Source organism: Sinocyclocheilus rhinocerous, unplaced genomic scaffold (assembly GCF_001515625.1).
Source record: "Sinocyclocheilus rhinocerous isolate Xijiao unplaced genomic scaffold, SAMN03320098_v1.1 scaffold5089, whole genome shotgun sequence".
NCBI lineage: Eukaryota > Metazoa > Chordata > Actinopteri > Cypriniformes > Cyprinidae > Sinocyclocheilus > Sinocyclocheilus rhinocerous.
Window position 1 is genome coordinate 16,013 of NW_015627561.1, and position 23,786 is coordinate 39,798.

General features: G+C 38.3%; 2 pseudogenes; both read right to left on the reverse strand.

Moving 5' to 3' along the window:
• Positions 1-9,744: 9,744 nt before the first annotated feature.
• LOC107731223 (olfactory receptor 52K2-like) lies at positions 9,745-10,699 on the reverse strand (annotated as a pseudogene).
• Positions 10,700-15,356: 4,657 nt separating this feature from the next.
• Positions 15,357-19,862, reverse strand: LOC107731210 (olfactory receptor 52D1-like; annotated as a pseudogene).
• Between the last annotated feature and the right edge of the window lie 3,924 nt (positions 19,863-23,786).

Here is a 23,786-nt window from a genome sequence, read left to right on the forward strand (position 1 = left end):
TTAAACACGCTGAGGTGGCGTTCGCGGATGAGTCATGGTCCCGTTGCGGGAAGATGACCATCTCGGAGCTGCGGGCCAGGCTCCGTTTCCTCCAGGGGGGCGGAGCGCCGTTGCCTCTGCTGCGATCTAGTGTTCGTCCTGCCGGCAGCCAGGCGAGGGCTACTCCGGGCAGTAGCACGGGCGGTCTGAGGATTACAGTGGTGGCAAACCCCTCAGGTAACCAACCCTCGGGGAACCATCGCTTCTCTAGCGCTTCGCAACCAGTTGAGCCGCCAAAGGAACGCGCTGGGCTCTCTTCAAAGAGCGTACTAGCTGCATCCTTCGGTGCTCCTCCCGATGACCGGATATCGATCACTGCATCGGAGGGAGAGATCTCTGGAGAGGAAGATTTGGTTGCGCTGCCGCCCTCCGGGACGGAGATGTCGGCTATGCTTTCCCGGACCGTCGAGAGGGTAGGGCTCGAGTGGATACCTCCAGCGTTACCCGAGCCCTTGAGGTTGGACGATTGGTTTCTCGGGGTGGCCCGCGCTGGTTCTCAGCACCCCAACTCCGTTGCCTTTCTTCCTGGAGGTGCATGAGGAGCTCACCAGGTCATGGATGGCACCTTTTACTGCCAGAATCCGACCTGCTGGTTCCTCCTCCCTCACCACCCTCGACGGTGGTGCAGCAAGGGGGTATACAGCGATCCCCCCAGTGGATTGGTCGGTAGCGACGCAGTTGTGTCCTAAGACCGCCTCCTCCTGGCGGGGAAACCCGTCGCTCCCCTCCCGGGCCTGTAGGCGTTCGTCTGGTCTGACCGGCGGTGCTTATACGGCTTGTGGGGAAGCTGCCTCCGCCTTACACACTATGGTGTTACTGCAGGTTCATCAGGCCAAGGCACTGAAGGACCTGCACGAGGGTGGTCACGATCCGGAAGTTCTGAAAGAGCTCCGAACCGCTACTGACCTGAGCGTCGAAGGTCACAGCGAGTTTTCTGGGTCGTGCGATGTCCACACTTGTGGTCCAGGAGCGCCATCTCTGGCCGACACTGACAAGGTACGGTTCCTCAATGCCCCTGTGTCCCAGACCAGCCTCTTCGGCGACGCAGTCCAGAGCTTTGACAAGCAGTTCTCGGCTGCACAGAAGCAGACTGAGGCGATCTGTCACATCCTGCCCCGGCGGGCAGCTGCTGCCTCCACCCGTCCACCGGCCGCAGCGCATCCGCAGCAGCCTCCAGCCAAGCAGCGTCGTGGAGCCGGGCGAAGGCAGGCCGTCCTGCCTGTCTAGTCCCCCGTCAAACCTGCCGGTAAACGAACGAACAGTCGGCCCTGAGACAGGCGACCCAGAGATGGAGGGATCTGCTTTACAGGAGATGGTGAACGCACCACTCCCTCCCCCGAAGGAGGACCGGGTGGAGAATCTTTTGTTTAGTTTTTCCCCGCCGTCGGCCTCACAGTTGATGGCACCCAAATTCTCGACAAAAGAGTAGTTTTCTCTATCTCTGGGTCCCAGGAGGGCATGGAGAGTCGCGGACGGACCAACACCGGACCACACTCATCCTCCTCTGTCGCCAGCAGGCAGTAGCGGGCGGTTCGAGAGCGTCAACACTGCGGGTACGGCGATGGTTCCGCTGGTCCCGCTTGCACGGTATCTGGGTGCCAAGGTTATTATAGTTTAGAATTTTTCAATTCGTTTAATTTTAATATCGTTTTCAAATTTGCTATTAAATTCAGTTTAGTTTTTATTAGTTTCATTAATATTTTTGTTAGTTTTAGTTTAGTTTTTATTTTGTGAACACATTTTTATTTAGTTTTTATATAGTTTAGTTTCAGTTTTAGTTTCAGTTTTAATTAAAGTTTAGCAGAATCAACAGATCACTTCCAGAGCAAAGGCCAAAGAAAGACGTAGGCATAATTTAACCTTAGTGAGGTAAACGTTTAGAGACACAAAATTAACGCATGCTGAGATTGATTAGATGGTAAAAGTATACAAATATACACCGAAGGAAGCAGTCAAGCCTTTTAAATCTACACAAGTTGCGCTTAATGTCATATCTATCTATCATGGTGTGTTGAGATATTTAATATGAAAATAATTGTAGCCTAATTTGGCTATATGTATTTTATCTTATTTAACCATAATCATGATATTGTAACTGTCGTGTCTTGCTCACTTTTCCATGAACAGCCGTGCATAAATCATAACTGGGACTAAATTCAATAATAACGGCAATCGTATTTAACAATAAAGGCTCATATTTGAATATGTTCTTTTCTTTATTTATGAAGAATTATAAGCATGTGTAAAGCAGAGTGATCACAAGATAGAAAACTAGGCCAAGTTTTGTATTGTTTACAGAAAGGCACGTTCTCATCTTTTTTTCTGTTAATTATGTTGCTCTGCATGTCTGTTTCTCTTCAAAGCACCAACTTGCCTAATGTTGGTTTGATTGCTTGCGTTACATGAGAAAATAAATAATTTTGCCTACCTGATGTTGTAGATTAATGCGGGTTTTTCTAATATTTTGACATTTTTATTTTATTTCAGTTTACGAAATAGTTTTTTCATCAATCGTTTTCGTCTTAGTTTTAGTTTTCGTTTACGAAATTAACCTTGCTGGGTGCCTGGCTAGCGCTACCCGGCCCGTCTTGCTGGCTTCTGCGGATCATCAGCCTCGGCTATGTGATTCAGTTCGCCCCACGTCCCCCCAAGTTCAGTGTCTTGCGTGCGGAGATCGCTGTCCTACTGGCGAAGGACGCAATAGAGTCGGTCCCTCCAGCCGATATAAATACAGCCTCTACTTCATTGTACCGAAGAAAGGCGGTGGGTTACGACCAATCTTGGATCTGCGTGTCTTGAACCAGGCCCTTCACCGGTTAACGTTCAAGATGTTGACGCAGAAACGCATCTTTGGGTGCATCCGTCCCCGAGATTGGTTTGCAGCGATCGACCTAAAGGATGCGTACTTTCATGTGTCGATCCTTCCACGCCACAGACCTTTTCTGCAATTCACGTTCGAAGGATGTGCATATCAGTACAACGTCCTGCCCTTCGGGCTGTCCCCGTCTCCCCGTGTCTTCACGAAAGTTGCGGAGGGTGCTCTTGTTCTCCTCAGAGAGCAAGGTGTTCGCATCCTCAACTATCTCGACGATTGGCTTATACTAGCACAGTCTCAGGATCAGTTGTGCGAGCACAGGGACCTGGTGCTCCTGCACCTCAGCCAGTTGGGTCTTCGGGTCAACTGGGAAAAGAGCAAACTCTCCCCGACGCAGAGGATCTCTTTTCTCGGTATGGAGTTGGACTCGGTCGAACAGACAGCACGCCTCACGCAGGAACATGCTCAGTCGGTGTTGAACTGCCTGAATATGTTTGAAACAATTTCAGAGGCTCCTGGGGCATATGGCAGCTGCAGCGGCAGTTACACCGTTGGGGCTGCTTCTTATGAGACCGCTTCAGCACTGGCTTCATGGCCGAGTCCCGAGATGGGTGTGGCAGCGCGGCACTCAACGGGTCCAAGTTACACCAGCTTGTCACCAAACCTTCACCCCGTGGTCAGAACTTGCGTTTCTCCGGGCAGGGGCACCCCTAGAACAGGTCTCCAGGCATGCTGTGGTTTACACGGATGCCTCCACCAGCGGCTGGGGGGCCACATACAACGGGCACGCAGTGTCTGGGGTATGGACGGGCCCCCAACTGCACTGGCATATCAATTGCCTAGAGTTGTTAGCGGTGCGCCTTGCCTTGAACCGTCTCAAAGGGCGCTTACGAGGCAAGCACATGCTGGTCCGAACGGACAACATGACGACCGTTGCGTACATTGATCGACAAGGTGGTCTGTGCTCCCGTCGCATGTCTCAACTCACCCGCCACCTCCTCCTTTGGAGTCGGAAAGTTCTGAGGTCACTTAGTGCCATTCACATTCTGGGTCTGCTCAACCGTATGGCCGACGAGCTGTCACTAGTTACGCTTCCAAGAGAATGGAGACTCCATCCCCAGACGGTCCAGCTGATTTGGAGACATTTCGGAGCCGCTCAGGTAGACCTGTTTGCGTCTCCAGAGACTTCTCACTGCCAGTTGTTTTACTCCCTGACCGATAGAACACTCGGCACGGACGCACTGGCACACAGTTGGCCGCGGTGCCTTCGCAAGTATGCGTTTCCCCCAGTGAGCCTTCTCGCACAGACACTGTGCAAGATGAGGGAGGACGAGGAGCAGGTCCTGCTTGTGGCGCCTTATTGGTCCACTCTGACCTGGATCCCGGAACTAATGCACCTCGTGACAGCCCCTCCTTGGCAGATTCCTCTGAGGAAGGATCTACTGACTCACCCTGCCCCGGCGGGCAGCTGTCCCGTCCGAGCCTTGAGATGCTACCTAGACCGGACACAAAGCTTTTGGACCTCAGACCAGCTCTTTGTCTGTTATGGAGGCCGGCAGAAAGGGAAGGCCGTCTCTAAGCAGAGGATGGCCCACTGGATTGTGGATGCCATCACACTGGCTTATCAGGCACAGGGTGTGCCTTATCTTCCTGTGTTCTCACCTCAAACGGGTAGAGGAACTGAGAGGCCCCGGTTTAGTATCAGCTTGCTAAAACTGCTTCAGAGTGTCCGTACTGTAGACCCTGTCAAGCTCCTCCATCCCCTCTGTGTATTTGCTTCCGAAACCTCCTTCGGGAAGGATGGGGCTTCCGCAACGTTCCTGTTCCAAGTGGAACAGGTACGTTTTCCCAGTGTTATCCAATCTCACTGAGTGGGTAGTGCTACGACAAGTGTGACTGGTCTCTTGTTGCAAGCCCCGGCCTACACCAAAAAGGGGCGCAGGTTGCTCGCACAGGACACGGGAAGGGGCAGTATCCATGGTGCTTTGGTAGGGATCCCAATTCCTCGGTCACAACATGACTCGTAGTGACCGACTGAAAGGGAACGTCTCGGTTACGTATGTAACCCTCGTTCCCTGAAGGAGGGAACGGAGACGTCACATCCCGTTGCCACGGCTGCTGTACCACCGCTGAGCGGCCAGATCACCGGCTCAGCTCCTCAGTGAAAACCTGGTTTGCGGTGCACCGGCTGCCTTTTTATGCTCATGCTGTGATCAGCGGCAGCTGGATGCAATAATCGCATGCCAATGTGCATTGGCTCGTTTAGTTTACACTCGAAGTAGATACCTAAACGGTTGTTCATATGTGTAATTGATTCCGAAACCTCTTTCAGAAAGGATGGGGCTTCCGAAACGTTCCTGTTCCAAGTGGTACAGGTACGTTTTCCCAGTGTTATCTCTGAGTACTCTAAACTTTTTTCAGGTGAGTTCGTTTAAAAGAATATTTCTTAATGATTCTTAATGTACATTGCAGTTAAGTAATTAAGTGATTAATTAAGTGCTGATTGAGCATTAGTGACAAACACCTGCTGTTAACAAGCAGAATTACTGAAGGAAAGGAAACAACAGAAAAAAAAAGAAAAACACTACAACTGACTACACTACACTACACTACAACTGACTTCTAGCCACAGCCTTAAATGAAATCAACTAAAATAAAATACATTAAATCTTGCAAGATTTCAGCTGAGGCTGATTAAACAACTCCAGAAACAGCATTACCAGCTTCATTCATTACTAACCAGATTGACTTGATTTCTGTCATACAAAAGTTCTTATTGAGAATTAACAGAGGTTTAGATGTTGTTTTTTTATTGAAAATTATGTCACCATTAATGCGGTTAGTGTTTGCTTTAGTTGTTCAGTTGGCCCTTAATGTTTAACATTAGTTTTTTTCTGTCTGCTATAACAGTGTTTTATATGGTAAGACAGGTAAGAGAAACAACAACAACAACAATAATGATGACTAACATAAAATCATCATGTAATGTTTTGATTTGCTGGTCCCAAATTGATGATGGTTTTAAATTCACATTATTGATCAAATTGGACATACTAACATTCTAATGTTCAACAGTGCTGTGAGAGTCTGAAGGATATTGAAGAACACTTTTGAGCTCTTGTATCACAAAAACACACACAGACATCAAGAATCAGTGTATGAATCTCAACAACAGTGACATGATTCATGCTGCAATACATTCTGGATGCACTATACAAAACTCAACCATAGCTTCCAGCATGCATTGCAGCCTAAATTATATCACCGTTGTTGAGATTCATATGCTGATTCTTGATGCCTGTGCATGTCTCAAAGGATTCAGGAGATGAAGACGGTTGGTGTATAATGTGTTTTTAAAACCTGATGCTGGATCTCATGCTGTAGAATCACATATATTATATAATAATATAATAACATATCACCTGTATAATAATTATAATATCACTGAATCAGACTACTACATCATGATGTCATCAACAAGAAAGCAAAATCATCTGATCATATTTTTTCTTGCCTTTCTTACCATAACAAACACCGTTACAGCAGCCAGAGAGAGAAAAAAAAAGTTAAAAAGTCAAGAGTCAAACTACCCAACTGAAGCAAATGCCAATACATGATGATGTCATCATCAACAAGAAAATAACATCATCTGATCATATTCTTTCTTGTCTTTCTTGCCATAACAAACACAGTTACAGCAGCCATAAATAAAAGTCAAGGTTAAAAAGTCAAGAGTCAAACTGCACAACTGAAGCAAACGACAACCGCCATACCAGTGATTTCAAACCAAACTATTATTTTCAATAAAACATCAACATCTAAACTTCTGTAATTCTGTAAGTCAATAAGAACGTCTGTAGACGTCCGGCAGAAATCAAGTCAAACTTGTAACAAGTGAAGCTGGTAATGCTTGATGTCTTCTTTTATTTCAGATTACTTCATCTAAGGCTGTGACTGGAAGTCACTTGTAGTTCTTGTATTTCTGCTCATCTTTTCTCTTTTCCAGTTCTTCTTGTTCATCTTTCCTTCAGTGATTCTGCTTGTTAACAGCAGGTTTCTTCAATAATGCTCAATCATCACTTCATTAATCACTTCATCATACAATGATTATCCAATGATCATGCTGGGAACTAGAAATTTGCTATAAATCATTTGATTTGAGTTCTGTTTCAGTTGAGTTCACATAACTTTCTTTAATATTTGAGTGCAATTAACTCATTTTTAATGAGTACATTTATTTTACCTCTACCATGGCTTCTTTCTCCCTCGACTCTGCCATGGGCCTCCGTCCTGGCTGCGCTCTGGGTCTCCATCTGGCTTCTCCTGCTCCTGACTCCACCCTTGCTCCTCCCTCTGTCATCACCACCCTGGTTTCTCCCACCGTCACCTTCTCCCTGTTTTTCACCTGCTCCATGTCCTCTTCCAGAACCTGTCCCTCCCTCCTCAGTTGGTCCATTTATGGTGTGAGTTACCCGCCTTCCTGGTTTAGAATTCTGTTCCCGTTTGCATGCCTGAGTTTTCTAGTTACTTTCCTTGGTTGTTAATTAGTAGCCCACACCTGTTCTGTAGTCCTTGATTTCTCTAGTATTTAAGCCGTATGTTCCCGTCTGTTCCTTTTCCGGTATTGTTAGTACATGTCAGTTGTTGTGTTGTGTTTTCTCCTGGGTATTCCCATTCAATTTATTATTAAACACTGTTACTTTGTTGGATTCTCCTGTGTCGTGCGCTTGATCCTCCAGAACACTTTTACACAGCTCACCTAGCCTGTGATTTTTTTCAATCAATCAATCAATCAATCAATCAATCAATCTTTCAAAGCAAATTGATTAAGGTTGTTGCTAAACTCTGCAGGATATTGGGTCCCCAGGAGCAGGGTTGAAAAACTAGGCTGTAAAGCTGGGGTTCTCAACTCTGGCCCTCGAGGTCCACTTTCCTGCAGAGTTTAGCCCCAACCCCAATCAAACACACCTGAACAAGCTAAGCAATATATTCAGGATTGCTAGAAAGTTACAGGCAGGTGAGTTTGATCAAGGTTGGAGCTAAACTCTGCAGGAAAGTGGATCTCGAGGGCCAGAGTTGAGGACCTCTGCTTTAAAGCTGCTAAATCACTTGCCAACTGTTGTACATTCATGAGAGGGGTGATTTTACACTTGATGTAAACATAAAATGTTTAAAATAATTGTTTTTTCTTTACATGTAACATCATTCTACTTCAGAAGACATTGATTCATCCACTGGGGTCTCATGGATTACTGTTAAGAAGGCTGTATGTGCTTTTTGGAGCGTCAACATTGTGGTGCCCAAAATCAACAAATTTCATTTTTGGATGGACTATCTCTTGAATGTTCAAGCATATTGAAATATATACTGTACTTTGAATGCCTACTGCTGGACTGATTCCTTTTTGTTCTCCCTCACCTATCACTGAATAGTGATCAAAACTATTGGATACTACAATAATGTATCAAACATTTATTACAAATATTAAAACTGATTTATTAACTCAATATATCCATTTACCACAGGCAGAATCTCACACATGTATTAAAATGCAGTATCCATTTTTTTGCGTAGCAATTGTTTACAGAGTCTATTTGCCTAATTTTCTTTGTGCTGTTTCATTGAATATAAATCAAAATGCTTACTGTGCCACAAAATGTGACAATATACCTTTATGCATCACAGATACAAGCATGCCAACTTTTTAATAATAATAATAATAATTTATGGAATGTTGATAATACGCATTACTTTACTAGTTGCTGTCAGGGTACAAATGACACAAAATATATCTGCATCTGTATATAGGATCCCATCTCTTTAGATGCGTTTGTTAACAAACAAATTCAATAAATCATACAATTTTCTTCCATCATAACAATAGCTTCTTATATTAATTACATGTTCAAAGTATTATCATGTTGTAATATTCATCCATTTGTAAAAGCCATTCATTTTTTTAAAGGAAAGACCTGGAGCTAAACTCTGCAGGAAAGTGGATCTCGAGGGCCAGAGTTGAGGACCTCTGCTTTAAAGCTGCTAAATCACTTGCCAACTGTTGTACATTCATGAGAGGGGTGATTTTACACTTGATGTAAACATAAAATGTTTAAAATAATTGTTTTTTCTTTACATGTAACATCATTCTACTTCAGAAGACATTGATTCATCCACTGGGGTCTCATGGATTACTGTTAAGAAGGCTGTATGTGCTTTTTGGAGCGTCAACATTGTGGTGCCCAAAATCAACAAATTTCATTTTTGGATGGACTATCTCTTGAATGTTCAAGCATATTGAAATATATACTGTACTTTGAATGCCTACTGCTGGACTGATTCCTTTTTGTTCTCCCTCACCTATCACTGAATAGTGATCAAAACTATTGGATACTACAATAATGTATCAAACATTTATTACAAATATTAAAACTGATTTATTAACTCAATATATCCATTTACCACAGGCAGAATCTCACACATGTATTAAAATGCAGTATCCATTTTTTTGCGTAGCAATTGTTTACAGAGTCTATTTGCCTAATTTTCTTTGTGCTGTTTCATTGAATATAAATCAAAATGCTTACTGTGCCACAAAATGTGACAATATACCTTTATGCATCACAGATACAAGCATGCCAACTTTTTAATAATAATAATAATAATTTATGGAATGTTGATAATACGCATTACTTTACTAGTTGCTGTCAGGGTACAAATGACACAAAATATATCTGCATCTGTATATAGGATCCCATCTCTTTAGATGCGTTTGTTAACAAACAAATTCAATAAATCATACAATTTTCTTCCATCATAACAATAGCTTCTTATATTAATTACATGTTCAAAGTATTATCATGTTGTAATATTCATCCATTTGTAAAAGCCATTCATTTTTTTAAAGGAAAGACCTTTGAATTTTTTATGAACTTTAGAAATGTTTGTCTTATTTCTTTTTATTCTCCATCCATAGATTAGTGGGTGTAGACAGCTTGGGAAAAATAAATAGATGATGCTTATAAATATACGGTTATTAGAAGAAATGTTGTTCCTTATTCTGTATGACAAATATGAAATCAAAGCAGTCGTCAAACTAACTGACAAGACAATTAAGTGAGTAATGCAGGTGTTTAAGGCCTTCATGTGAACTTTTCCAGATTTCAACACAGAGATAAACATTACAACATAAGACACAGTAATGAGAATAAAATCTGCCGCTGCTATAAAGAAAGCAGACAGAAGTCCTACAATATTATTAATGGATATATCTCCACAGGCTAACTGAACCAATGCCATGTGCTCACAAAAACAGTGATCAATGACATTTGTTGCACAAAATGTCAATTTTCCAGCCAGAGAGACCATGGTGAAAATCAGGAGTCCATTTCTGATTACTGGTGCAAAAACAAACTTTACAAAGTTAGGGATTTCCATGTATTTGTGATAGTAAAGGGGCTTGCATATTGCAAAGTATCGATCCAGTGCCATCCAAAAAAGCAAAGTAATTTGAAATGCTCCAACAAAATGAATGCCACACATTTGTATCAAACAACCAGTTAGAGAAATCCCACTCCAGTTCAATAAAAAGTTAAGCAGCATGTTAGGTACAAAAATTATGGGCATGATCAAGTCTACAACAGCCATAACACCTATTAGAACATACATGGGAGAGTGCAGAGACTTTTGAGTTTTGATCAAATATATAAGAATAGAATTTGCTGTGGTAGCCAATAAAAACATCAGAAAGAAAGGGATAAATAAAAATGGCCTCCATTCTCCTAGGCTGTAGAAACCATTTAATCTGAACTCAGTGAATGAGACATTTTGTGCAGAAAGATCCTTCATGTTGAAAAACCCTTTGTACACAGTGTACTGTACGCCAAATGAACCTGATGAAACTAAAAAGAGAAATTATACAGTAGCTATTCAAGTTTCACTACAGTCATATAAATTATACTGTACTAACGAATGTAAAACAAATGTAAACTCTGTAGTGTGAAGCTAAATAATTTTCTGCACTGCTAATGCCAATAAAATAAAGAAATAAACAAAATAATTCAGACCTTTTTTTTGATTGTTATACTGTGATATGAATTTGAATAAGACAATCCTTACTTTTCTCTAACACTTCAGCGTAATGTAATGGGGGGAGTACAATGTGGGAATTTCTTTACTCAGTTATATATTCATTTTATGCGTGTCATGTAATGAGTCATTCATGTACTTCTGACTTAGAAGTACATGAATGACTCATTACATGACACGCATAAAATGAATATATAACTGAGTAAAGAAATTCCCACATTGTACTCCCCCCATTACATTGCTGAAGAGTGCATTGAAAGCTTGACGTATATCATGGTCTCTAAATACAAAGTGTTGTGTTCCCATGAGTCGGTGCATTACTCCCATAGAGAAATAGAGCTCATCTCATTTTTGCTGTATTATAGGACTGCAGTTTCTGTTCCAAATTGTTTTTCAAGTTCTAGGATTTTTTGTGACCAACAATCAAAAGTAATCACAAATGTAATGCATACTTGTTAAAAGATATTTAAGGAGAAAAAAAAATGTTTTGTGGACAGTAGCATGACAAATATGTAACCTAAGATGTTAACTGAATGAGACAGACTTCTGTCAGCTTCTGTCATATGATTAATGTCATTTTCCAGGAAGTACTGACTGGACTGGTTAATATATCAATAACAATGAGTAGGATCATATGGAACAACACACTGAATTTCTATGCTAATTTTGAGAGAAAATAAGTTGAATGAGTTAAACCAGTGGTTCTCAATTACATTTCTCGCGTACCACCACTGCATATTTTCCATGTCTCTCTTATTTAACACACCGGTAAGACTTTATAATAACTTTCATTAATAAACCATTAACAAACATTATATAATGCTTAATGTATCATTAGTTAATATGTATTCAAAGAGTTAAAAATGTGAGACAATGTGCTTGTTAATGTTTGCTAATAAACTTATTAAACATTAGATGATGTTCAAACAAATCATTATTTCATGTAAGTTAAAATGCTTACAAATGTCATTAAACTTTCAATTTCATATGATCAAGCACATATTGAAAATCTACAAATGATTTTAACAGATGTTATAAAATGATAAAAATCTTGTGTTAATGCACAACACTTTTGCTGCTATTGAGGTGTAATACGGGTAAGGTTGGGGACAGGTTTGGTGGTATGGGTAGGTTTAAGGGTTGGTTAAGGGGTCAACAGTGTACAGGGGACAATTTGATTATAAGGGAACATAGTTCAATCTGTTTATATTATATTGTTTTGATAAATGAACAAGTATTTTCTTTTAAAAAATGATTTGTTTTCCCCTGTTTATTTATGATTCAAGGAATATCCTGTTTAATAATATTATATATATATATATATATATATGGAGTAGTATTCTAATGTGAGTGTTGAGCCAATAAAAACTTTATTTTTTGCACCAAAAATTACAATTTGTTTTGTCTTTAGCAAGCATAAAGCTAAACTTAACCAGCCACCCTTTACACAAACCTTGTTACATTAGCTAAAAGTCCAATGCCCATAAAGATACTAAATGATTAGTAATAGTTTATAAACATTTACAAATTATAAATAGTTTCAACTTTAGATTGCCTATTGCAAAAACATGAACAAATGATTAATAAATTATTCGTAAAGATGTGTGAATAGGGTAAATTCAGGTCTTTCGGGACACTTTTTGTCATTGAGATGACTGCTCATAAAGGTATTAATGTTTAGTAAACATTTATAAACATTTGCAAATGATGAATAGTTTCCACTTTAGATTGGATACTGCAAAAACATGAATAATTAATATATTATTTGTCAAGATGCAAATAGAGCTCTACACAACAAATAAAGACCAACAAATGAAGATCATATGAACTGAAAGTTTACTGACATTTGTAAGCTTTTCAATTTACATGAAATAATCATATGTTAGTAATTAGGTAATGTTTAGTAAGTTAATTTGTCAACAAGAACATTATCTCATATTTCTAGCTTGAATTCATATACTGAATCTTCAGACCAGGTCTGTGAAACTGCAAGCACATCTACTTTACACTCAGTTTACATAAAATAAAATAAAAACACAGTTCTCTACATAAGACACATTATTCAAAACTAACTGTGCTTAATTTGGGAAACACTGCTATTTAAATGCCACACTTATTTACTGATTACCAACACCCAATGATTATGTGTGAAAACACTTCTACCTAATTTGCCTTGAAATAATAGCTTGAGCACTATAAATAAGCTGCAGGATAACTCTCTTGGTTTGGACAACAATTGAGGCCCATTTTGGAGAGAGAGTTAAGTGAGAGTAAGAAGAGGACGAGGAAGAGAAAGAGGACAAAGAAGAAGAGGACGAGGAGTACAAAAAGGAAGAGTACAGAGGATAAAAATCACAGATGAGATCCAGACAAGATTGTTATCATCTGGGACAATGTAAGGTTCCATCGAGCTGCTCTGGTCTGCAACTGGGTCATCAACTTTCTGCAAGTTTTGACGCTCAACCTAACACTATATTCTCCACTTTTGAACCCAGTAGATGAGTTCTTTTCAGCATGGCGTTGAAAGGTATATGATCCCCAACCCAACCAATGCATACCCCCTTCTCCATGCCAGGGCTGGATACGCCACTCCAGACGCTACTTCCCGCTCTGATTAGTCAGAGAAAACATTGCTTGTGATGTTGATGAGTTGTTGTGGCCAGACCCAAATAGAAGATATGATGCACATTATTATTATTATTATTATTATTATTATTATTAATATTATTCATCCCAAAGTTAAACACAATAAAAATACAATGTTTTGAGAATGAAATGATGTTCGCCTTATTGCGCTTATTTGTTTACAGAGAAAATATATACTGAATACTGAATATGTATAACTACATACTGTATATACAGTATTTGTGCACATACATATGTGTGAGTGCTATGACAAACTTCAGTGTGCACTCCATTGCATACTGACCATGCAAAAGACACAAATTACAGTGTTTTACATTTGTCATATACGTGTAATTTGGAGTGTGTATGGCTAATCATTTGATGTTTGTGTGTAAAGTTACTATGCAAAAACACATTTTTTATAAGATGTTTAAAAAAAAAAAGTGTTTGCTTTTGAAATAGATGCCTAATGTTTTGCATCTTGTGTGCACATTTTGTGGTTTTATGTGCAGAGTTTAGATAAAAGGAGCCAAAAAAAAAAAAAAAATGTTTTTGGACATACATTATATTAGGCTATAGTTGTAGGCTAGTATTTCTTATACAAATGCTCTATCTTGTGGACAATATTATGCTACTGCATTTACTAAAACAAGGCTAATGAAGCTTAGCTCTGGGAAATGTATGGGAGTTTTTATATAGAAATCTTCTGTCAGACCAAAAAAAAAAAAAAAAATTAAAACATTAAATGAATCTCCGTTATACCAGTGATTTAAGCTTTAAACAGGTAACATTAGGGGCAATACGGAATTATTTACTTTATTATGTTCTATCAGTGAGAAGTAAGAGCTGAGGTAGGCTACTAAATTTCAAAGCCTAATGTAAAGACCTTAAACAAAGAGAAAGAGGAAGAACACATTTGCTAAAAAAAAAAAGGAAATTAAGTCTGGGTCTCTTTCAAAAGTCTCTGTTTTCAACATGATTGATGAAAAGAACAACCCAACCCAAAGATAACACTAGATGGTGACAAATCACCACTAATCAGAACATATGTTTGCTAAATATGATTGAGATGTGGGAGATTTGAATACATGAGAGCTGAACAAATTAGAAATAATTGTGCATCTATACATTGCTCTGTTTTATAATTACTCTACTCAATATAAATGACATTGTCATTTGTGCATTACTGATCATGTAATAACACAAATTGCGCCTTTTTTATTCTCTTCTAAAATATAGTAAAATAATAGTGTCACAAAACTAATTGAACAGGTAAAGCTATGGCCACATTAGCCACAAAGTAATGGTAGAAATTATTATTATTATTATTTTTTAGGCTGCTATTAGTACATTTTACAATCTGCACATGTGAATGTAGATTTATATGCTAAATAAATTAAATGAGCTTGCAGTGGGGTCAAAAATCTGAGACCACAATGAAATGTTTTGAACACATCATGATTTTTTTCGCTTGTAAGCCTGGAAAAAGTATATCCAGCATGTGAACTCCATTGCACAAAGGTCAGATGTTCTTGCTTACATTGAAGCACAAGAATATTCTCAAATCATGCTGGACAACATATTATCAGGTTTTGTGTCCATGTCAGCTTTAGTCCTGCTATCATTTAACCAAATGGACACATACTAATTAAAGAATTCTGGGGGAAAAAAATATACAGTATAAATAAATAAATAAATAAATAATTCACATTAGAATCATTTGCACATATTGCACTGCGGGGCTCTGTACACAATATGAAAGTAGACAAAAATTGTACAAGAGTATTTGCTTTTAATCGTGTCTTTGGTTGTCTATAGTTTTACACAAAGCTGTGTATAAAATAAGCATGTTACAGAGATCCTGAAATTGCAAATATTTTAGGTACTCTAAGTTTTGAAGTATAATAACAGATTGTTGATGCACACAATCTCTGGGTTATTTTAGCAGTACATTTTCTTATCTCTTTGGTTCTAACACCATATATTACTGGATGCAAAAGTGGTGGCAACAGTGTTACTTGGACTGATATAAAGACATTCATATCACTAGGCATAATCACAGTTAGTCTGTTATATATAACAGAAAAAAATTGTGGCAATGGAATAGTTTATGAATATTATCAAATGAGGAATGCACGTTCCAAGTGCCTTGCTTTGACTATTTTTTGACACCTTTAAACTAACAGAAAGTATTTTAGCATAACACAGCAAAATCAGAAATGTAGGGAGCACAGATAAACAAACTATTATAAGTAAACCATACACATTGCTTAAAAGGCTGAGGCTACTCGTACCACATGATATGTTAATGACAGAAAGGTTATCACAAAATAGTTTATTAAGATTATGGCTGCATAAGGGAATTCTTGATGTCAAATAAATTTGACCAGCTATTGAGAAAACAGGAATTAAGTTGCTTAACATTAGCCAAATTTTAATTTTACTAGGATTCATGATGTTATGGTACTGTAATGGCTTACAAATGGATACATACCTATCATAGGCCATTACTGTTAAAGTAGAGTAAGTGCAAGCAGCATAAATACTAAGCAAATAGACTTGGAGAAGACACCCCTCATATGAACTAGTGTGCAAATCAGTTAGGAGATTTGAAAGCACCTTTGGCCAAACTGCACTGCTTCCAAGCAGTCCACAGCATATCAGGTTAAACAAAAATATATACATTGGTTTATGGAGACTCGATTCTAAGTAGATGACGAGCATTATAAATATGTTTGCTAAGGTTGCAACTGAGTAAACAAAAAAAATACAAATAGTCAATACATATTTCCGTGGGCCCAGCGACTCATAGGTTGAAAATACCAGATCAAAACCAACAGACTTGTTCATCCTTCAGGCTGGAAAAGCAAATAATAAAACATGAAAACAGTGTATTATTGAATTACTTATTATCGTAAAGTATTGTTATTGACAAACAAAAAATATTAATAAAATAAAATAAATAATACAAAGTATTATTGTAAATTTAAATGGTTGTTACACTAACTTTAAATATATATCTGCAAGCATTATATAACATGCAGGACTTGCAAAGTATAACACTCAGCAAAAAAATCCACCAAATAGTACCTTGTTGTTAATGCAGATCAGCTTACATGTGCACTGCAAAACATTGTGATTGAGCTGTTTTATAAAGCCCGTCTGCTGCTTGGCTGGAGATGAGATCAACAGATTTTATTATGATTTCTTTAGGGAGCAAATTTCCATCTCATATCTTGTCCAAAGAGCTCCGGAGGTTGACGTCCCGCAATCCATTTTGGCAGGCCATCAGGAAAACGTTATAGAGCGGCTATAACATTGGTATCGACAGTGGTCGAACAATAATTTAAAACCAGACTGTGTAGACCTTACAAACCTTACTATTTCAACATAGTGGACGGCTGCTGTGCGCCAGGATGCCAAAACAGACGGGGGAAAGCAAAGGGGAAATCATTTTATCGTATTCCTAAGGATCCCGATAGACGACTAAAATGGTTCACTGCAATAAAACATTTGTTTTATTCAATAAAGCATTGTATTTTTATTTTTTATTTTTTGTCTTTTATCTCAGTATTCCTATGTGTTGTATAAGGGTGTTTATGTTTAATAGTAACCCTAAAATGACATGAAAGATTTTAAATGTGTTAAATAACTGGGCTGATATAGTCTATATAAGAATTTTCAGTCAATTGTGACCGAACATAAAACACAATTTTTCACACACTTTTCCATAAATATTTCCAAAAATATTGATTCTTTCGAGGGGGGAACTTATGACACCTCATTTGGATATTTTCATGTCTAGGAAAAAATTGGGATTAAAAGGGTTAACATTTCATAACATTTATGATGTCTACTGTACTCCCAGTAATATAGGCCTAACTATGCTGGCTACTTAAATTGAATTAATTTTTTTAAATATAACACGCAACACTCAACTTAAAAAAAAATTATGAAAACATGTAAATTGCACAGTTTTTAAATTAACTTCTAAATTATACAAAAATATATGTGTTATTGAAATATATTCATTTAGCCTACACAGGGCCTCTCATAACTCGATTCATAATATATTTATTTAAACATTAAATAATTAAGACATCACTAACGGGTAAAGTAAAATATAATGAGCATATAGCCTAGTCTAATATTTCGCGAAATGCTCTTCTCTTGACTTCATTTATCAGTCCCTCCAGGATTTCAGAAATTTTTTTTCCATGATTTTTGCAATAAAAATGCCTGATTTTGTGGTGGTAATTTCCCAAAAATTGAGCAAAATTTGCGATGTTTTTTTTTTTTTTTCATAATTATGATAACACATTTACCATATTGTATTATGTTAGTATAATCATACACGACAAAGAACAAACACAATGTATAAAGCTGGTTTATTTTGCAAAGAAACATATGTGCTGGCAAAATGAGTCAGAATATGCATGGGGTAATTTTGAGCTACACGCAAAAAAGTGAAAAATCACAAAAATGAGTTCATTAAACCCTCGTCTAGCGATCCCAATGCTCCAAATAGCAATTAAACATTTAAAATTATCGATATCTGTACGTTTTCTGAGAGGAGTATCTTTTCTCCGCTCGTTTCTCATGCTGACTGTCATCCGAACCATCCGATGTGTAACATTATATTAGATCCATGCATTACAGATGGTCTTAATATATAGGCCATCTGTCTCATTAGTTAATCTAACGATAAAAGAAAAGAGGGAATCACTTTTGTAGTTTTAATAATCGATTTATTTGTAATGAACACACTGTTCAGTGAAGATGCTGAGATCTAGAGAGATCTGTTAGTGTTTCATGTTCTGTTGCTGCCAGTCATGTGACGTTTAATTGATTAATTAGTTAATTAGTTAATTTTACAGTGAAGGTGTTTGATTGTAATAATTTAGGAAATGCCTGCAAATTATCAGTGTTGTCAGCTTGTTTAAATAAGGAGATTTTACTTTAATTTTAAGTTTTTTGTTTGGCACCCTGTGCTGCCAGTCATTTGACCGTTTTTTTTGTCTTTCGTTTTTCAGTGAAGGTGTTTGATCATAAAAATTTAGGAAATACCTGTAAAATTACAGTGTTTTCAGCTTATTTAAATGAAGGAGATTTTACTTTAATTGTATGGTGTTTGTTTGGCAGCTGTTGCTGCCAGTCATTTGACCATTTTATCATCTAACGGTTTTGTTATTGTATTAATTACAGATTATTTTTGTAATTTTACATACGTTTGTTTGTAATTTAAGAAAACAGAAAACATACTGTATAAAAATACAGTAGTTTTTTTCTGTATAAAAAATTTGAATTACTGTAATTTGTCATTAATGTCATAATACTTAAAATAACAGCCACGTAGTTAATTCAGAGATAATTTTACAGAGTTTTGACTGCAATTCAAAATAAAAGAAAACAACCTGAAAAAATCTGTTATTTTCCGTAAAATTACGATTGTTTTTTACAGTGTACGTTTTCTCAACTGGATAACCAGTGTCTCACTAGTAAAGTTTTGATGGATGAAGACTGCAATCAAGGTTAAGGCGATTGCGGTGGTGTACAGGAGTCGCACAATAAGCACACGTGAGTCCGTTATATTAATGTGTCTATGAGTGCTCTTGACGCACTGATCGCAGATTGTATTTATGCACAGGCTCAGACATTTACGTACATTCTCGTTGTTTCCACACACATTCACGATAATGTTTTGATTTGTCATTTGTATGTTGCTGTGTTTATTTATTCTGAATGGATCCGTGTACTGTAGTAGATATATGCAGTCAGCAGGCGGTTGGTTTAGGAGTTTTTGGAATCTCCATGTGGTCCTGTTCAGTATCGCAACTTGACTTCTCTAAAATGTAAAAAAGCTCTTTGCTGTTTCACTGTACACATTCTATACAATTCTGAATTTTTATTTTTTTTTTACATTTTTTTTTTTCGATTTCATTTGGTTCTTAGGTGTCCTTTTGGAGTTTCTATGTGTACTTTTTTGGAAATACATGTAAATTTATCTTGAAAAAAGCTTGCAGAAAATACAGATTTGTGAGAATCACCCTTCAATCTTTTGGTTTACTTTGCTGGATATAGCAAATTGTGATAAAATGACCATTTGAAACAAGATAAATGGTCTATGCTTAATTTCACGAAGTGTGCGATTGATCGCGATTAATCACAGAAAAGGGGTGTGATTAATTCGATTAAAAATTGTAATCTCAAAAAATTACACAAACATAATGTTGAGATTACAATAGGGTGTACCCCCATGGTGCATGTTGGACCCTTCATACTGAGTCATGTCCGCCATATTCTACATTTCGTGCAACAACTGTTGAATGGAAGTTTTCATGATCTGTGCGAAATTATACTGGTATTCAGGGTCAAGCATTAAAATGGGGTAGATCCTACATGTCTGACTGCTACCATTTTATTTAGTTTAATCAGAGTATTATCTAAGTTAACGCCAGTAAAATATGGAGTGCTGCAAGAATCAGTTTTAGGCCCTATGTTATTTTCAATAATCAGAATCAGAATAAGAAAGAGCTTTATTGCCAAGTATGTTCGCACACACAAGGAATTTGTTTTGGTTACAGAAGAAGCTTCCAGTATACATAGACAACAACAACACAAAGATAATGAAAATAAAATGTAGCTGCAAGCAGCAATTAAGGGGCCAAGTACTACAGAAGCAAGCATCAGACCAACTGCAGCAATGAGTAATTGAAGCTATTTTAATATGATATTAGTTCAAATAGCTGAAAAATCATAAATACAACCACTAGTAATGTGATTTAATGGGTTATCACTTTTGACCAATAAGTGGCACTGTTATCAAATTAATTTAGTGTGTACTGTGTGAGGTGACAATGAAATTGTAATCTATTGAAAGCCCTTATATATATATATATATATATATATATTGTGTGTGTGTATTTACACATATACAATCTTATACAAATACAAATATATACAAAATAAAAATAAAATGTATAATTTTTTGGTAATTATTTGTGAATAACGACTATTTAGTTGTTTCATTTATTTGCCTAATAAATGACAATACAAATTTTAGTTTTAAACAAGTTTTTGACAGATTCCTAAAATTTGTTTTCTCTCTTTATTATGACAGGTGGTCTAATAAATTTGTTAAGGACTGTATATTGTGGTGTGAAGCAGGGTGCGACAGTGCGAATGTTAATGAATGACAACTGAGCCAACACCGGTGTCGAGTCCCGGAGGATCAGGCCCGGTTGCATAATCAAATCACTGAGGGTGCTTTTGAAATTAGTGAGCATGCTTTAGCCTTTATCTCCTTTAGCAAAATAGCACATCTATTTTGACATAACATATTTTGTCCAGTCCATTGTTATGATTATCACTATGTCAATCATTGCGATTTTGAGAAGGAATTCACCATTTATATGCAGATGTCACTCCCAAAACTTTGCAGTGTGTTCGCCAAGTTGGTTCTCTTAGCAGCATGAAAAACAAAACTTTTATTCAAATTCTGAATGAATTATATAGAGTAATTGAAGCTATTTTAATATGATATTAGTTCAAATAGCTGAAAAATCATAAATACAACCACTAGTAATGTGATTTAATGGGTTATCACTTTTGACCAATAAGTGGCACTGTTATCAAATTAATTTAGTGTGTACTGTGTGAGGTGACAATGGCACACACAAAGTTTGATGTCAATATGTCAAAGCTTTGCAGAGATACAGCCTCAGACACAGTTTGGCATCATTCCAGCAAATTTGTTGATACGTTTAAAGGGGTCATATGATGTTGCTAAAAAGAACATTATTTTGTGTATTTGGTGTAATGAAGTGTGTTTATGCAGTTTATGTAATAAACACATTATTTTCCACATTCTGTACATTATTGTTTCTCCTCTATCCCCCGCCTTTCTGAAACGCGTCAATTTTTTCAAAGCTCATCGGTGTGAAAAGCGAGGTGTGCTGTGATTGGCCAGCTATCCAGTGCCTTGTGATTGGCCGAATACCTCAAGCGTGTGACGTAAATGTTACGCCCCTCACCATACTGTGATGCCCTGTCCGCCCGGACCAGCGGTCTAGAGTGAGAGGCGACTGGTGGACTTGAGAACGGCGCGGCCGGCGGATTTGATGAAAGAGCGGCCGGCGGGCTTGCGGCAACCACATGTGACGACCCCGGGCTGGACTCCGCTTCATCCACGGTGAAAGCCGATCCGGCGATCCAAAGCGCGAAGTTGATGTATTCCCTCAGCGACCAGCACGGATCAGCTCTAGGCATGACGAAGCGGATATCGTCCTCTTTTGGAAGACCAAACAAAGTAGTTTCGCTTTCACAACGAAGCACACAGCATCTTTATGACATGGCGGCGGAAACAACAAAACTACATCGAGAATAAAAGTTACGCCTTCTTTCTTTGCGTGAACATTTGGGCGGTGTTATGCAAATCTCTTCCCACATTGTGACGTAGACATGTGGGCGTGTTAGAACGAGCCGTTTTAGGTAGGCATAGTTGACGCTTAACGTTTATAAAGAATATCTCTTTGGATTTGAGACTTTAGTCTTTGCAACTTTACAGATCTTCTTTATGCACCAAGAGCTTGTAACACTTCAAAGAGAAAGGAAAAATTGAAATCGCATCATATGACCCCTTTAAACGATAACAGTTTTGTATATCGACACGAAATACATAAATTTTGCCAGCATGTTCTGAAGATATCTGAGTCAAATTTTGTGAAAATTGTAAAATTGTCTAGGAGGAGTTTGAAAAAGTATGTTTTCAACATAAATCAAAATGGCAGACAGAAAGTTTGGCTGACTATGGCGAAATTGGCATCTAAGTTCTCGGCATGACCCAAAGAATATTTTGAGACCAGTTTCATTACAATAGGCTAACATACTCAAAAGCTATTAGCATTTTTTTTGAACTTCAATATAACTTTTGACTGCCCTGAAACTTTTTGAGTACAATCAGGGCATAGTGCTGAAGACACATACCAAGTTTCGTAACGATACGCCAATGCATTAAGTGACGTTAGCTACGATTCAGAAAGCACATATAATCTTAAATTATCCAGATACTGTATATATATATATATATATGATGAACTTTTTATTGTCTCAAACATAAACAAAACAAAATCATTGTAACAAACAATCAAGGAAGGAGGAATAACAGACATATTACCAATAATTTTACAGTCTGACAAGAAAGAAAAAAACAAATACCACAAAATAAACAAGAAAGAAAAAAAAATAGAATACAAATAAATAAAAAGGGGAAATTCCCGTTTTTGTTCATTTTATATATATATTTCCAGATCAGCGTCGCCCTGGAAACGCCGCTGCCACACTGATCACAGAAGCACAACACCTGTGCGTGATGAGTGGCGCACCTGGAGCTCATTCCCGCCGGCCATAAAAGCCAGGAGAAGAGGCACCCGAGGGGAGTTGCAACGGAGCTCCAGGCGAAATTAATGCTTGTTTCTCCCTGTTCTCAGAATCCGACGGCACCCTAGGAGAGGGATCTTCACCACGGCACTTCACCCCACGAGCACCGAGTGGAGACTTGCACCGAGCACCATTCATCTGAGCACATGTGATCAGTGTGTGTGTCAATAAATCACCCTCCAGGGCACTTTCTAGCAGTACCGAATCTGTGTTCTCATTCACCCTGCGACATATGGTGGAGAATGCAGGCATTACAGGTGAATTGAGACACAGACTTGTAACGCCAGGTTGCTCTAACGATCTCTGTGTTTCATCTAGGAGAACCGCTCTCTCCCCCAGGGACAAATGGAAGAGATCATCCGCCTGACTGAGCTCTCGGCCCGCCAGCAGCAGTTTACCGACGCCTGTCAAAGCTCACCAGTTCCTCGTCAGGTTAACCCTCTGGGGTCCGAGGGTGTTTTTGGCCCTGGAGAAGTTTTGACATGTCCTGACATTTGTGCTTTTTTCAGTTGCTAATAAACATTTTAATGGCTAAGTTTAGTAGCACCATAATCAGCACAAACTGGGCTACAATAATATGTGGGCAGCATGTACGTATGTGATTGTGTTTTTGAGAAAACAACGTTTATGCGTGCTTAGTGAAAAACTAAAATTTTAAAGTCACTGAAATAAGGCCATAAAACACATACAGAACATACAGTACCTTAGTATATGCGTACTTGATGAGAAAACAGAATGTTACTACAGTAAAGTACTTGATTTAATTTGTTGTGGTAATTCTATA